The following is a 17090-nucleotide window of genomic DNA, read 5'->3' as shown; positions in this document are numbered from 1 at the left end:
ATTATTGTCCCTAAAATTTCTTCAGAAAAATCCTTGTCTCATTTGCATCTCTCTGACTGATAATGATGTTGAGCATTTTTTCATATATTTATTGGCCATTTGAATTTCTTCTTTTGTGAAGTGTCTGCTTCACCTAACTGCAACTAGAATGGCAATCATTCAAAACAAAAACAACAAAAAATGCTGGCGAGGATGTGGAGAAGTGGGAACTCTAATACATTGTTGGTGGAATTGCAAATTAGTGCAACCACTTTGGAAAACAGTATGGAGGATCCTCAGAAGAATGGGAATGAACTTACCATATGATTCAGCAATACCATCTCCGGGTATCTACCCCCACCCCCCAAAATGGAAACCAAACTACCAAACTAATACATGTGTACCTTTGTTCATAGCTGCACAATTCACCATTGCCAAACTATGGAACCAGCCAAGATGTTAATCAACAGATGAATGGATTACAAAACTATGAGATACGTACACGATGGAATTCTACTCAGCCATAAAGAAAAACATAATTACATCATTTACAGATATATGGATGGAACTTGAGAACATTATGCTAAGTGAGATTAGTCATTCACAAAATATAAGAAATAAGATGCTCTCCCTAATAAGCAGAAGATAGGGGAAAATGGGTCAAAAGATAAAAACTCTAGATGAAGAAAGAGATAATATAAATGAACAAATAAAGTGACTTAACTGAAGGGATGGATGGGGGGAAGAGGAAAATTCTCAAAATACACATGATGTACATTAACAAACATATCAAAGTCAATCACTAAGCCACACATGAGAAGGAGGGAGGGAGAGGGAATGGGGTGAGATTGGGTAAGGGCTAAGTGGGTGACCTGTGCATGTATGCCTCTACCATCTTACATCCCATTAAGATATATAACTATAATGCACCAATAAAAATTAAAAAAAAGAAAAATCATTGTCTGGGGTAAATGTTCATTGCCTTCTCTCAGTGAGGACTTTTATCACAGTACTTGGTATTAATTTTAGGGATCATCTATAAACAATATGATGCCCGGTGATGACCATGAAAGGTTATCATCCAGAGATGAGCATAGCTCAGAAAATCAGACATCATTGGTAACTCCCAGAAAATGGCTATGAAAACTTGGCCAAAGACATGAGTGCTCTTTCAGTGAAAATTGGAGAGAGTTATCTTGCTGTTCCAGTGTGCTAGCTCCTGAATAAAGAAGAAAGTGAAATTACATTGGTGCCCCTTGCTAACAATAGCTGTGCCCCCATCAAGCCCGATGACCTGAGCCCTCGCTGCAAAAAGGAGATGACAAAGGAACACAAATCAGTGGCTTTTCCCGCAGGTGCTGCAGGAAGGCAAGACCTGCATTCATCTTCTGGGTGACAGGAAATGCAAATTAAAAATTAGAGCAGGGGCATTCTCCACAAATCCTCAGGGCAACCTTGCAATCATCAGCAAAGGAAAAAAAGAAAAAGAAAAAGAAAAAGAAAGCGCATCTTCTATTTATGTAAAAGGGCAACCAGAAATGCTCTAAGGCCCATTACGAGCTACATTTACTGTCTTAGTTTAGATTCTTCTAGAAACAAATGCTGAAACCACATTGCTCAGAAAGTTTACAGAGGAAATGAAAGTCATGCTATGTAGCCATTTGCTGGGGCTACCATAACAAGATAAAAGAGACTGGCTTAGAAAACAGGATTTCATTTTCTCAGCAGGGTTAGCTTCTTCTGAGGCCTCTCTCTTTGGCTTACAGGTGGTCATATTGTTGTACACTCATTTGGTCTTTCTGCAGTGAGCACGCGTCCCGATATGTTTTGCATGTCCAAATTTCCTCTTTGTTCAAGGATGCTAATTGGATGAGACTGGAGTTTGCTCTAATGGCACCATTTTAATCTCCTCTTACAGGCTATCTCTTCAAATACAGTCATGCTCTGAAGTTCTGGTGACCACGGCATTGACACATAAATGTGGGGAGGCATAATTCAGCCCATGTTATGGTTGGATCTGGAATGTTCTCTAAAGGCCCCTGAGTTGAAGGTGCAACCGTTTACAGAAGTGGAACTTGGACAGAAGTGGCTGGTTCATGGGGGCTCTGACCTCATTCTTGTGTTAACCTACTGATGGAGGTTTGGGGGCTGTGCCCTTGAAGACTATACATTGACTTGGCTTCCTTCCTCTCCCCCTCCTCCTCCTCCTCCTCCTCCTCCTCCTCCTCCTTCTTTTCTCTCTCTTCTCTCTCTCTCCCTCTCTCCCTCTCTTCCTCCCTCCCTCTCTCTCTTTCTCTCTTCCTCAGATGCCATTAGATGAACAACTGTTTTCTCCCACATCCTTGGGCCATGATGGTTTTGACTCACCAGTGTCCTAGAAACAATGGAGCCAGAAATAAGCATTTCCTTCTCCTTTAGGTCAGTTTTCTCCTCAAGTATTTTGTCACAATGATGAAACACTAACAGAGCCCATAACATCACTGAAGATATGGAGAAATGCTGAGAGGAAGGAAAGGTAGCCTATAGAGAGCCTCATTAAATCAGCAAGCGTGATGAGCCACGGGAGCTTAATCATATGAGGAAATTAATTACCATGCTTAAGGAGCAAGGAAGCAATGGTGGCTATGCCTCATACCCACAGTGATTGCTATTGACTTCTTCAGGAAGACATTATTTCCCTGCCCCCCAATCTGCCCAGTACAAGAACAAAGTAGTTCCCAGAAACCCAAGTGTGTTAATTATCACTTTCATTGCTTTGACCAAAATACCTGAGAAGAACAGTGTAGAGAAAAAAAAGTTTATTTTTGCTCCTGGTTTGAGGGGCAGTCCAGGGTCACCCAGCTCCAAGGCAGAAACATCACAGTGACAGCGTGCAGTGGAAGAAAGTTCTCAGCCTGTCACCTGGCTCTCCTGCTCCATCTCCTTTGCTTATTTATTTTTCTATTCCTCATCTCTAAGCATTGGCACATCTCAGAGTTCACCGCTGACCTTTCTCAACTGACCCTTTGCACAATTCATCTCACAGTAACAAACAAAACAAAAAATACCTCTATATCAAAGTTTCCCAAATTTATATCTAGAGCATAAACCTCTCTTTTGGGCCCCAGATTAATGCAGGTTATCTTAAACTTATCATGTTAATAATTAAAAGTATAATGCCCCCTTTACTCTTTTTTTTCCCCCGAGTGGCAAAGAGTAAGGGTTTATTTCCACAAAGCTTGATTGTACAGACAGAAATGGATTTTTATGTCCTGCCTTTTTTTGTTTTGCAGTATGAGGGATGGAACCCTGGGGCATTGCCCCTCCGAACTACACTCCCAGTCCTATTTTTTAGTATTTATTTATTTATTTATTTATTTATTTGTTGCAGGTCTAGGGATGGGACCCAGGGACATTCTACCTCTGAGCTACACACCCTGCCCTATTTTTAATTCTTTATTTTGAAACTGGGTCTCACTGAGTTGCGGAGGACCTCACTCAGTAGCTGAGGCTGTCTGCAAACTGCGATCCTCCAGTCTCAGCCTCTGGAATGCTGGGATTACATGCGTGCACCACCACGCCCAGCTTTATTTATTTATTTATTTATTTATTTATTTATTTATTTACTTTTGGTGGTACTGGGGTTCCTGGAAACCCTTCTATCTCCGGGCTACATCCCCAGACATAATATATATATAATTTTTTTTTGTTTGGAAACAGGATCTCTTTAGCCAGCGAGTCTGGCTTTGAACCAGCGCTAACCTCCTGTCTCCACCTCCCAAGCACAGGGATTATAAGTGTGCACCACCACGTCGGCTTTTATTTTTTGAAACGGGGTCTCCATGAGTTGCGAAAGGTCTTGCTAAGTAGTTGCAGTGTGAACCCTGATCCTCCATTCTCTGCCACCTGGATGCTGGCATTACAAGTGTGTGCTACCATGCCTGGCATTATGTCCCCCCCTTTATTTAGTACTGGGAATGTGGAGATGGAACCTACATTCTACCTCCAAATTACACCCCCAGCCCTAATTTTTATTCTTTATTTTGTTTTTTGGTGGTACTGGGGTTCCTGGAAGCCCTTCTACCTCTGGACTACACTCCCAGACCTATTTTATATTTTTTAAATTTGGAAACCGGGTCTCTGAAGTCAGAGAGGCTGGCTCCTAACCAGCGCGATCCTCCTGTCTCCGCCTCTCAAGCACAGGGATTACAAGCATGCGCCACCACACCCGGCTTTATTCTTTATTTTTGAAACAGGGTCTCACTGAGTTGCAAAGAGCTTCACTAAGTAGCTGAAGCTATTTATGAACCAACCATGATCCTCCTGTCTCAGTCTCCCAAATGCTGGGATTATAAGTGTGTGCCACCATGCCCAGCTTTATGTCCCCCCGTTTTTTTTTTTTTTTTTGTGGTACTAAGGATGGAACCCAGGGTCATTCTACCTCTGAGCTACACCCCCAGCCCGATTTTTTTATTCTTTATTTTGAAACAGAGTCTTACTGAGGTGTGAAGGGCCTCACTAAGTAGCTGAGGCTGTCTGTGAACTGGAATACTTCTGTCTCAGCCTCCCAAAAGCTGGGATTAAAAGCATGTGCCACCATGCCCAGCTCTATGTCCCCTTTTAAGGAATCTTTTTTTTTTTTTTTTTTTGCCACCTCCCAGCTGTTAGGTTGAAAACAGAGTTAGGGAGTTTAGGAGGAAGGTAAAAACACCAATGGCGTTATCAGATTCAGACCCAGCCCCTCTGGAGAGTCAGCCAGCCGTGGGGGAAGGGACCGATAGGTCTAGAGAGTTATGCACAGTCCTGATTGGCCCACTGAGTCATGTGGTGGATTGGAGGCTCTGCTGTTTTATAGGCATGCTAATTCTCTCACGACATCTGTAGCATCACGACGTTTGGAGTCTCGAGGCACCTGGAGTCTCGCAACACCTAGAGTCTTGCGATATCTCTGCTTCTGGCTTCAGTGGTTCCACTGCGAGATCACGCAGGGGAGGGATCCAACTTATCATCCTGGCCTTTTGTTAATAATGGGTGGAGATTTGAATCTCAAACTACCTCCTGCTGTCAAGGGGTGTCTCCCCCTGGCTGGGAGAGGTCGGGTCCTCCAGAAGTGGGCAGGTGGGAGTATGGCTGCAGCTTGAGTCAGAGCTTACCCTGGACAGCTTGGTGATGTGTGTTCGAGGAGACTTTAACAGCCAAAGAGTTATGGCTGTTTGGCGTCTGGAGAGGGAGAGCATCATACTATGTAAACAAGTGGACCTGCTAAAATAAAAACATTAAAAAGAATTATGCCAAGAAAAAACGAAGCTTAGTGTGCCCCAAAACTGTGGAAGACAATTTGTCATGAGGCTGTTGTAGCGGAGCCCTTTGTAGACTCAGCCTGAGATTCAGGCAGAGCAATTTTGTCCTGTAAAAGAGGCCTGTAATGAGTGGTCATGAGAGCTTGCCGTCAATCCCCTGTAGCAAGTAAAAACTAGAAAAGTAAAAACTAGAACCTGAAAGGATGGAAGCCCTGAGCAGGCAAGCAAAGAAGACACCGGCTTACCTGCTACCTGGAAAGTTACCCTGGGCTGGCAAGGAGGATGGAGCTTTGGAGCTTGAGGGATCCAGGAACCATCAGTCTTCGGCTAGGCTGAGTAGGGCCAGTGGCAGGGCCTGGTCTGCAAAGGTAGTCCCCCTGTGTTGAGGCACCCAGGGCTCACTGCTTTTCCAAGGGCACTGTTCCAGTGGCCCTCCTGGTCGCATGTCGGTCACAGTATGCTTGGTGTGCATGGCCTTGCCATACTTGAGGCAGGCTCCTGGAGGTAGTCGTTGTTGCTGTCCTCCATCCCAGGTGGTGCTCCAGAGAGCTGAGCTGCCACCGCCAGCTGAAGGGCAGCTACCAGGGATCTGCCTTTTGGCAAAGTCAGAGTGTACACTACATCTCTGCCTGTTCCTCTCTGGTATTAAAACTTTAATGCCATGTTAACCAAATCTCGGATGGGGTTTGAGGACCATCTTCAGCCTTTCTTAATTTTTTGAAAAGCCTCCTGAGTGGGTTCCTTAAGGGAGGATGGCAGGAGGAACAGAGCAGGTTAGGATGGGAGGCTGTCCTGGGATAGGATGGTGGATGAGGCAGTGAGATGCTCCTCAGACAGCAGCACCTGCAACCCAGCTGGGTCAGACGCTGGCATCCACACGTTGCCACAAAATGGCGACTGTGGCTGTGACTCAGCAAAATAGCAGGCCGGCGCAGGCCAAGATGGTGACTGCGCACCGTCACAAGATTGCGATTGTGTAACATCACAAGATGGCGACTATGATGTCACCAGGTTGTGACTATGTGCCATCACAAAATGGCGGCTGATGGGAAAATGGCAGCTGATGAGGGAGAGCGTTTGGAGGGATGGGAATGCAGGGGGGAAAAGCCTGAACATAAAGACTTAGGACCCATTTACCAGACCACTTACAAAAAATTGTTAACCATTCTTGGGCCACTGCAACCCATTTCCCAACTCGTATCAAGGCCAGACAGACACTCAGGGCATAAGTCCTCTGCTACTTTGGAAGTTTGACTTCCCATAATTGGTTTGCAGGTGAAAATGAAGAACAGGAAACAGGCGCCCCCAATTTCCTGATCAATTGTTCAGAAACAGGGGTTAAGAGATCGGGAAGGACATCTCCATCCCTTCTCAAAACCGGAGGATGACTTGGTCATCCAGAGGATGGTCCCAGTGGACCAGGGGACAATGGGTCACCAAGCACTTGGATTTCAGGTGGACCGGGAGACCCAAGTCCAGAATCTGCTAACCAAGGGAAGGAAAGGCAGGTTACTGGAGTGAAGTGTCGCCGGCCAGCGCCAGCTGTGGCAGAAGTGCTGAGAAGCTACTGGGGGTACAGTGGAGCCGGGGCACATAGCACCTGTGCCTAGTGTGGGTGGCACTGGCGGCTGGTGCGGGCAAATCAAATGATGGCACGTGGGCAGCATGGCTTTCCAGGCTTGCAGAATGGAAACAAAATGGCTTCCAGGCACACAGCAGACACTGAGGCGGGGCCATGGGGCACACTGTCCAGCAAGCCTGGCTTGGGGCAGGTGGAACGGAGTGGCAGCAGTGAGAAGAGCTATGCCTGCAAGTCAAGCCTGGTGCAGGTGACTGTAGCAGACGCTAAAACTAGGCTGTGTGCTGCCCAACAAGCCTGGCTCAGGGTGGGCGGAACAAAACAGCCAGAGGTCCCGGCGGTGACTGGAGCACTGAGCTGGACCAGCGGTTGTGGGAGGTCCAAGTGGCAGGTGGAGGTCCTGGCCTGCACAAGCAGTTGGCAGGCAGATCAGGGGCCATCATTCCCAAGGAGCCTGGCTTGGGTTGGGTGGAACTGGTGGTCTGGCAGCCGGTGAAGCCTGCACGCTGCGGTGGCGATGGCCATGGCAGCGGCAGTGGGCAGAACCGCACCTGCAAGCCAAGCACCAGCGCAGAACCTCGCGGTCAAGCTGCTGGCAGGTCAGAGAGTCTGAGGCTCAAAATTAGAGGAAAAAAAACGAGAAAAAAAAATGGGGGAGGGACCCAAAACTCCTCCCAGGTTTCAGCACCAGAATGTTAGGTTGAAAATTGAGTTAGGGAGTTTAGGAGGGAGGTAAAAACACCAACTGGGTTATCAGATTTGGACCCGGCCCCTCTGGAGAGTCAGCCAGCCGTGGGGGAAGAGACCAATGGGCCACGCATCTAGAGAGTTATGCATAGTCCTGATCGGCCGGCTGAGTCACTCCCTTTACTCTTTTCACTGTTCCTTGAACCAGAAGTCCATGTTTCCATTTGTTTTGGCCTCCAAATTTTTTAGTTATTCCCAAACCCTCTCTTTCTATACTATGCTAACTCATCAACAAATCAAATTGCCATGGTTTAAGAATTTATCCACACTCTAGCCTCTTCCTTTGTTATTGCCGTGATTCCAGCTACCATCATCCCCTGTGTGTATCATAATTGTTTCTTGTCCTTACCTCCTGTTTTTTCAACTCTGCCCTCTATTCTGCAGAAAGACCCAGATTAATATTTTTAGAACTTAAACCCAATAATGTCACTATTCTGCTCAACCCCTCCAATGTTTCCCCAAGCACTTGGAGAAATAGCTGAGTGCCCAGTGATGCTGCAAGCTCCACTTGATCCAGCCATTCTGCTGGGTAAATTCCTCTCCTCCCCTTCTCTCACCCCTCCAGCCACACCAGCCTCCCTGCTGGCCCTTGACTCCTAGGAGCAAACATACTCCCACCTCATTGTCTATGTAATTCTGCTCCCTATCTAAAAGAACTTTTCCCTCATAGGTGCATGACTTTCTTCCTATTTCCCTTTACATGTCTTTGTCATCTTTTAACAGAGGCTTTCCGTAGCCATTCTACATAAAATAACACCATTAACACTGTCTTCATTGCTTTGTCGTCTCCTCCTCCTCCTCCTCCTCCTCCTCCTCCTCCTCCTCCTTCTTCTTCTTCTTCTTCTTCTTCTTCTTCTTCTTCTTCTTCTTTTGGTACTAGGGGTTGAATCCTGTGGCATTCTACCTCTGAGCTACACTCCCAGCCCTTTTTATTCTTTATTCTTTTTTTTTTTATTTTTTTATTTTATTTTATTGGTGCACTGTATTCATACATCATAGTGGGATACAAACTTTTGTAGACATACATGCACACATCGCCCAGTCAGCCCCCACCCGATCCCCATCCCATTCTCTCCCCATCACTCCCTCCCATGCTTGGCTTAGTGGTTGACATCTAGTATTATAGCAATTTATACAAAATTAAAAATGATAATCTCACATAACAGTTTCATTTGTCTGATACCAAGTTTTTGATGACTTAAAGATAACATTTCAATATTTCTTTTTGCTTTCTTTCTTACCAGAGAATATTTTTTTCTTTTTTTTAGGTGAAACTATCATATATTTATTTTTCAGAAAAAAATCTATCCTGATATGGAATATGGACTCTAGATACCCAAAACAATCTCGAAGCAAAAACAAAGCTAGAAGATGTATATTTTCTGATTTCAAACCATATAAAGCTACAATAATTGAAACAGTGTAGTACTGTTCTAAAGGCAGATATATAGACCATTGGAGTTAAATACAAGCCTAGAGCTAACTTCTTCCCTATATTGTCAAGTTATTTTTGACAAGGTTTCCACGAAGATTTGGTGGTGGAAATAATAATCTTTTAACTAAATATTGTTGAAAAATAATAATTACATGGAAAAGAATAAAATTGGACCCTTACCTAATCCCACATACAAGTATTAACTCAAACTAGATAAAAGACCTAAATATAAATCTTAAGACTATAAACTTTTAGGAGAAAATCTGGGTCATAAAACCTCACAACATTGAAATTGGCAGTGATTTCTTGGATATGATTTCAATGGCACAGGCAACAGAAGAATATACAAACTCCCTAAAAAATAAAAGAAAATATTGTATATCCAAAGACAATGTAAACAGAGTTAAAAGTTACTAATAGAATTGGATAAAATATTTCCAAATGCTATATCTGAAGGTATATTAATATTCCAACTAGAAATCCTAAAAATTAACAACAATAAAGGCAAACAATACAATTTAGAGATAGGTAAAAGACTAACATAAATAATGAATCTCCACAGATAACCAATCTTAGTTGTCTGTTGGATGGAAACTCTTGTTTCTCTGGTTCTGGTGAGTGTTACCTATTTCTTCTTTGTAGTTAATCTCTTTGAGTATTTTCTCTAGCGCTGGTTTTGAAGACATAAATTCCTTCAGTTTCTGTTTGTCATGGAAGCTTCTTATTTCTCCATCTAATTTGATAGAAAGTTTTGCTGGGTAGGAAATTTTTGGCTGGAAGTTGTTTTCTTTCAGAGTTTGGAATATGTTACTCCAAGCCCTTCTGGCTCTCATGACTTGGTTTGGGAAGTCTGGAGTGATTCTAATTGGTTTGCCTCTGAATGTCACTTGGCCCTTTGTTTTTGTTGCCTTTAAGATTCTCTGCTTGGCTTCCACATTGGTCATTTTGACAATTATATGGCGTGGGGATCCTCTTCTCCGATCCTGTCTAAAGGGAGTTCTATAAGTTTCCTGGATCTGTGTATCAACCTCTTGCTCTATATTTGGAAAATTTTCTGCTATTACTTCCTTGAAGAGATTGTTGATCCCTTTGGTATCACTTTCTTTTCCCTCCTCTATTCCAATTATTCTTAGGTTAGCTCTCTTAAGATGGGCCCATATTTCTTCAATGTCAGATTCCTGCTGTTGGATATCTTTTTCTAGATTAGAAACTATGCATTCATTTTTGGATTGCTCATCTTCTAAGAGCGAGATTCTGTTCTCCATGTGGTCTAATCGGTTGTTTGTGCTTTGAATTGAGGCCTTTACTTCATTAATTGCATCCTTTATCTCTTTTTGGCTCTCTCTGAGTTCTTTTCGAAGCACCTCTATTATTTCTACAGTTATTTTCCTGATTTGATCTTCTAGAAATCTCTGATTTTCTGTTTTATTAGGTTCTGATGTTGTGGGGTTGTGCACATTCATTACTTCAGTGTTATTCCTCTTTCCCATGATTTCGGAGGTTTGTGCCTTCTCTGGGTTCTTCCCTTGGGTCACTATGGCTTCACTTAAGGTGCTCTGGATCTCGAGTCTGTATTATCTCAGACCCTACTACTCCTTTACTGGGTTGTATCACAGAGTCTCCGACCCAGGGAGTCGATAGAGGCTGCTTTAAACTATGGGGGGTGCCAGGTTGCACGCTCTCCTATGGTGTGATATCTCTGCCACCACCACTCCCTCACTGGGTCAAGTCCCAGGAGGCACAATACTGGAATTTCTCCTCTGTGGCCCGCAATTTGACTCACTGTTCTTGAGTATGTAGATGTAGCTGTACTGGACTCGGTGAATTCACTGCTGCTGCAGCCGCCGGTGGCAATATGGCGCCTCTGCCACGCCCTCGGCCATGAGGCTGGTGTATTTTTTCTTCTCTGGTTTTGATTTCCACGCTGAATCCCTGCAGCGTGTGCTGAGCTCAGCCACTGGGAGCTTTAAATGCTGTCTCCGCCGAAAGATCCCGCCTGCTGTTCCGCAGCGGCTCACCTCGGCTTGCTGTAGCCGTCCGCTGAGTTCGCCGCTGCCGCCGGCAGTATGGCGCTGCTGCTGCGTCCTCGGGCGCGTGTGTCTCCTCTGTGGCCCTGAGCTCTGTTCTCAGTCCGCTTTCTCTCTGGAGCCTGGTGGTTTTTTTTGTTTTTCTGGTGATGGTGTTTTCTGGCTATGAAAGGCGCTCTTTTTGTGGTAATGGAGATTGGTTGTTAGCGGGACTCTTAAGCCCCGCTTTTCTCGGTCGCCATCTTCCCGGAAGTCCTTATTCTTTATTCTTGATACAAACTCATGCTAGGTTGCTTAGAGTCTTCCTAATTTGCTGAGGCTGGTCTCAAACCTGCAACCTCGGTCTCAGCCTCTCAAGTACTGGGATTGCTGGTGTGTGCTACCACACCTAGCTCTATATCCTTCTTTGGATCCTTAATTATTTCTAGGACCTATTAGCTTCTATTTTGTTATTTTACTCATTAATTTTTATTGGTGCATTGCAGTCATACATCTTAATGGGTAAAAGATAGTAGAGGTATACACGCAAACACACACTCATTTAGCCCTCCCTCAGTTCCCTCCCCATTCCTTCCTCCTTCCCTCCTTCTCATGTTTGGCTTAGTGATTGACTTTGATATGTTTATGAATGAACATCATGTACATTAGGGAATTTCCCTCTTCGCCCTCCCATCCCCCTCAGTTATGTTGCCTTATTTGCTCATATACAGTTTCTCCTTCTTCTTGTTCTAGAGTTTCTTCTATGACCCATATTCTCCAAAGCTTCCACATATTAGGAAGAGTATCTGTTTATTTGTGTGTGTGACTGACTAATTTCACTTAGCATAATGTTTGCCAGTTTCATCCATTTCCTTGTAAATGACATATTTTTTTTCTTCTTTATGGCTGAGTAAAATTTCATTGTGTGTGTGTATGTGTGTGTGTGTATGTGTGTGTGTGTGTGTGTGTCTGTGTGTAAAACAGTTTTGTAATCCGTTCATTTTTTGATGGACATCTTGCTTGGCTGGTTCCTTAGTTTGGCAATTATAAATTGTGGGGCTATGAACATTTTAGTAGTTAGTTTAGTAGTTTGGTTTCCATTCTTTTGGGTAGATATCCAGAAGTGATATTGCTGGATCATATGGTAAGTTCATTCCCATTCTTCTGAAGATCCTCCATATTGTTTTCCAAAGTGGTTGCACTAATTTGAAACCCCACCAACAATGTATTAAATTTCCCACTTCTCGCCGGGCAAGTAGGCGCTGGCCCTGGGCAGGGGACATGCGCGGGGCCCACCAGCACCTACCCCTGGGAAGGCATGATGGTGGGCAGGTGGCTGAGCCCGAGTCCCGGGAGGCCCAGTACCAAACAGGAGGCCCAGCCGCAAGGTACAGAGGAACCCAGCACTACTGTGCTGGGCCGGGCTGTGGTATGCTTAGAACAGCAGATTCTGCTCTGTGTGGCGAGGCTATTGGACTCTGCTCTTGGAAGGGAGGAAAGAAAAAAATTCATCTCTACCGAGTCCCTGATCCCACAACCTCCTCAAACCACACATATTGTTTTCTCTTATTAAAAAAAAAGGAAAAGAAAAAAGAAAAAAAAATATTGAGGAGAGAGGGGTCAAGATGGCCGCGGTGGCAGCCAGGATACTGAAAATGCAGACAAACATATCCAACTGAACTGGAACTTTTGGTAAAATTCCCCGCGAAGGACATCACCTGTAAGGAGCGAGTCTAGCGGAGACCTAGGAGGAAGGCAGTGTTGGCAGCAGTGGCCGAGATGGCAGTGGAGGCATGTATTAAGGAAAGGCAGAAATCTGATCCAACCCACCCTGATCTTATGACGAAATTACCCCAAAGATCGAACGCTACTATTGTGCATGCTTAGGAACACTGGACAATATGCAGTGTGGGAAACGAGCTTGGGAAAGATTTGAAATGGTGGAGGCAGTGGCAATGGCAGTGGCAAGTACTCAGGGGAGGCAGAGATCTGATGCAATACACATGGAAATTTTGATGAAATAACCCCAGAGGCAGAATACTACCACCACACACCCTCGGGAGCGTGGGACAACCTGCTGGGTGAAGAGGGTGCTCAGATCGGAGCCTGCCAAGGGGTGAGGCTGGTGAAGGGGACAGCAAAGCTAGGTTTGGAGCCTGAAGCGAGGCAAGGCCAGTGCTGGGGCCTCCAAGGCCAGGATCAGAGCCTGCCAAGGGGTGAGGCCGGTACCAGGGCCATGGAGGCCAGGATCGGAGCCTGCTGTGAAGCAAGGCCAGTGCTGGGGCTTCTGAGGTCAGGATTGGAGCCTGCTGAGAAGTTGAGCTGGTGCAGGGGCCAGCGAGGCTGGGATCAGAGCCTGCTGAGGGGTTAGGCTAATGCTGGGGCCAGCAGAGGCGGGATCCAAGCCTGCTGTGAGGCAAGGCCGGTGCTGGGGCCTCTGAGGCCGGGATCAGAGTCCTCCAGGTGGCCAGGCCACTACTGGGGCCATCAAGAATGGGATCGGAACTTGCAATATGGCATGCACAGAGAGATAGCACAGAAAATAAAATCCAGATGCCTTCCCTAATTAGCAAGAACTAGAAGGAAAGGGGTAACAGGAGGAGGTCGAGTTGTAGAAAGGGCCCTACTGAGAAGCAATTAAGGTGACCAATCAAAGGGGATGGGATAGGGGAGAATGGAACCTCTTTAAAACTCATGAGGTACGTAAACAAATATATCAAAGATAATCACCAATCAAGCATGGGATTGAGGGAGGGGGAGGGAGTGGGATGGGGGCTGGATGAGGGCTAGTTGGATGATTTGTGCTTGTATATCCTCTCAAGTCTTGTATTCCAATGTGATGTATGATTACAGTGCACCAATAAAAACAATTTAAAAAATAATAAAAAATAAAGTTCCCAATTCTCTACATCTTTGCCAGCATTTTTTGTTGTTTGTGTTTTGAATAATTGCCATTCTAGTTGGAGTTAGGTGAACTCTCAGGGTGGTTTTGATTTGCATCTCTCTGATTGTCAGATTTTCTTCAATGGAAATCGAGCAGCAATCATCTACCTGAGGTTCAATACTAATCCGCATCTTTTTGAACATTAGGTGCTTAATAAATACCTGTTGAGGGAACAAGTCAGTATTAAATGTTTGATATGTATATGTTGTAAAGTTTAAAGTTTGGTTGCAAGGTTCTCCTCCCCACCAAAAAATGAAAAGTTATGTCTTTTCTCATACTTGAATTTTGAGCCAGAGTAAAAGCTTAATAGATATTGGCAGCAGAGGTTAAAATCAGTAATTAATAAATTCACCCTGAGCTGAGCTGAATGATCTTCCAAAATGGCATGGAAATGGTGTGACCTGAAGCAAGAGAAAGGCACATGATTCCTAGTGTACATTTGCTTTGACAAGGATGCTGTAACAGACGGTTGTTGATTTCTTTGTAACTAAGGTAAGTAAAAGATACCACATGGATAACGGTGATGAGCGTTTAACACTCTTCCATTCAGCTGAATTGTTCTTACAAGTTTTAATCTTATTCTTGCTCTAATCATGGTGACACTTCCCTTCTCTTCCTGAGCTGCTCACTCAGGAATGGGAGAGGGCAAATCAAAGACATATCAAGAAATTTGGGAGTGGAGTAAGTCGCACTTGCCTGTTGAGTGGGGGAAAATGAAATCAGCTGCAACTCTGGTCTGTCTGCTTGGATGTGAAACTTTTCTGCTTTTAAGAGCCATTTTTGGCAGAGATTACATACTGGAGTACCTTTGCATTCGATTGACCCCACAAACACACCACTACACACACACACACACACACACACACACACACACACACACACACCGAATCAAAAGAGCAGCTGGAATGGTTGTGCCACTGTTGAGCTTGTTGACTGCCTGACATGTGAAATCACCTCTTCCCAATCCCCAGAGTCTCTTTTCAGGCAATGTTCTCGTTTTCTCTCTTGAGAGGAGAAACGACATTGTGAACCTATCTAGGCATCAGATTCGTTTGTTCCTAGATCATAAAGCAAAAAGCTATTAGAAATCTGTGCTTTGGCATTAGGCTGTAATAAAATAACTCTAATTAGGGTGGTGAAAAATACCTTGTGATGCTTTGGGAGAAAAGTATTTGGCCTAATAGTTGGTTCCCAGCGGGTCAACCACAATGCTTTCATTTAGACTCTGAAACCAAAATTGCTTGCTTTAGTATTGATGGAAAAAAACTAAAATGTGTGATGAAGTAGAATCACCTCTGTGTTGGTTGTCAAAATCCTGAATTTAGTTCTAGCTATGACAATAAAAATTCACATCTAAAGGACAGGCTGGGTCAGCTCTGGACTTACATATATAGACCTGACCTGGGTTGAATCTAGCTTTTCATGTGATTATTTTTTACAAAGTTGAGTAAGTTGATTGTCTTCTCCAAGACTTAGTTTCCCTTTTTGTTAAAGAATCATAATTTGACACTCACAAAATTATTGTACATATTAAATACTATAAATGTGTTTGTGTGGGGTACAGGGATTGGGAATTGAACCCAAGGGCATTCTATTTCTGAGTAGCCCTATTGTATTTCCCAGCCCTATTGTATTTTTTTTATAAACAGGATCTTGCTAAGTTGCTGAGGCTAATCTTGAACCTAAAATCCTCCTGCTCACCCTCCCAAGTTCTGAAATTATAGGCATGCAAAACCTGTCCAGCTTTAAGCAGGTAAAAATGTAAAGATTAAGCTAGATAAAATATGCCTATGCAAATAATTCTTATATTGTGTACTTGAAGACACAAAATACCTTTGGTCACATGCCACTTTTGACTATGCTGATTTTATCCAATGCATACCTTCTCATTTCAAATAGCTTCATTGTCTTCCTTAATTTATCCATTCAGCCTCAATTAAGCATTGGCTTTGTAATGTTGTAGCTTCACTCAACAATAAGAATACTAAAAGATATTTTTGTTTACAATATGGCGCAGCATGTTTAGAGGACCAAGATGTAGCTCCCAGGCTCTAGTGGACTTGCAGTGAAGACAGGGAAGCAAAGATATAAGCAAATAAGCAGAGTGTAATTCATTCATCCCTGAATTTATCCGGTCTTGTGTGTTAATCCCACTGATGCAAACAGAAATAAAGTGAGACCTCTGTTTAAAACATAGCAGGGGTTGCTTCTGCCAGGCCTTGAAATATCATGTCTCAGTCTGCCTGTGATATCTCTCTCCTCTCTCCTCTCCTCTCCTCTCTCCTCTCCTCTCTCCACTCTCCTCTCTCCGCTCTCCTCTCCTCTCTCCTCTCCTCTCTCCTCTCTCCTCTCTCCTCTCTCCTCTCTCCTCTCTCCTCTCCTCTCTCCTCTCCTCTCTCCTCTCTCCACTCTCCTCTCTCCTCTCTCCTCTCTCCTCTCCTCTCCTCTCTCCTCTCCTCTCTCCACTCTCCTCTCTCCACTCTCCTCTCCTCTCCTCTCTCCTCTCTCCTCTCTCCTCTCCTCTCCTCTCCTCTCTCCTCTCTCCTCTCTCCTCTCCTCTCTCCTCTCTCCTCTCTCCCCTCTCCTCTCCTCTCCTCTCCTCTCCTCTCCTCTCCTCTCCTCTCCTCTCCTCTCCTCTCCTCTCCTCTCCTCTCCTCTTCTCTCTCTCTCTCTCTCTCTCTCTCTCTCTCTCTCTCTCTCTCTCCCTCTCATAGCAAAGAAGACTTTAATAGACCATTACAAATAAAACATGTGAATGAGCAATGAGTACCTGAAAAAGTGAATCCAGGAAACAAAAATTACAAACATAATTGTATCCCATATATTACCAATGAGAATGGATTAAAATTTGTTACATGCTTCAATTGGTACATTATAGTCTCACCTGCAGTATGTTTTAGTCATCTCTCCTAAACAGGATGGAAAGCTTTTTATCATATTCACATTTTCACTACCACTAGCAGATAATATTCATTGAAAAAGTTTTAGTAGTTGGCAGAATATTAATTTTCTTCCTTTTTTTCGTTTTCCTTCTTTTTTACTTTTTTTTTTTGTGGTGATGGGGATTGAACCCAGGGACATTCTACCTATAAGCTAAACCCCCAGCCTTTTCTATTTTTTA

This window comes from Muscardinus avellanarius, assembly GCF_963383645.1.
Source record: "Muscardinus avellanarius genome assembly, chromosome: 18".
Classification (NCBI taxonomy): domain Eukaryota; kingdom Metazoa; phylum Chordata; class Mammalia; order Rodentia; family Gliridae; genus Muscardinus; species Muscardinus avellanarius.
The sequence above is the reverse complement of the archived record's forward strand: the minus strand, read 5'-3'. Positions refer to the sequence as shown.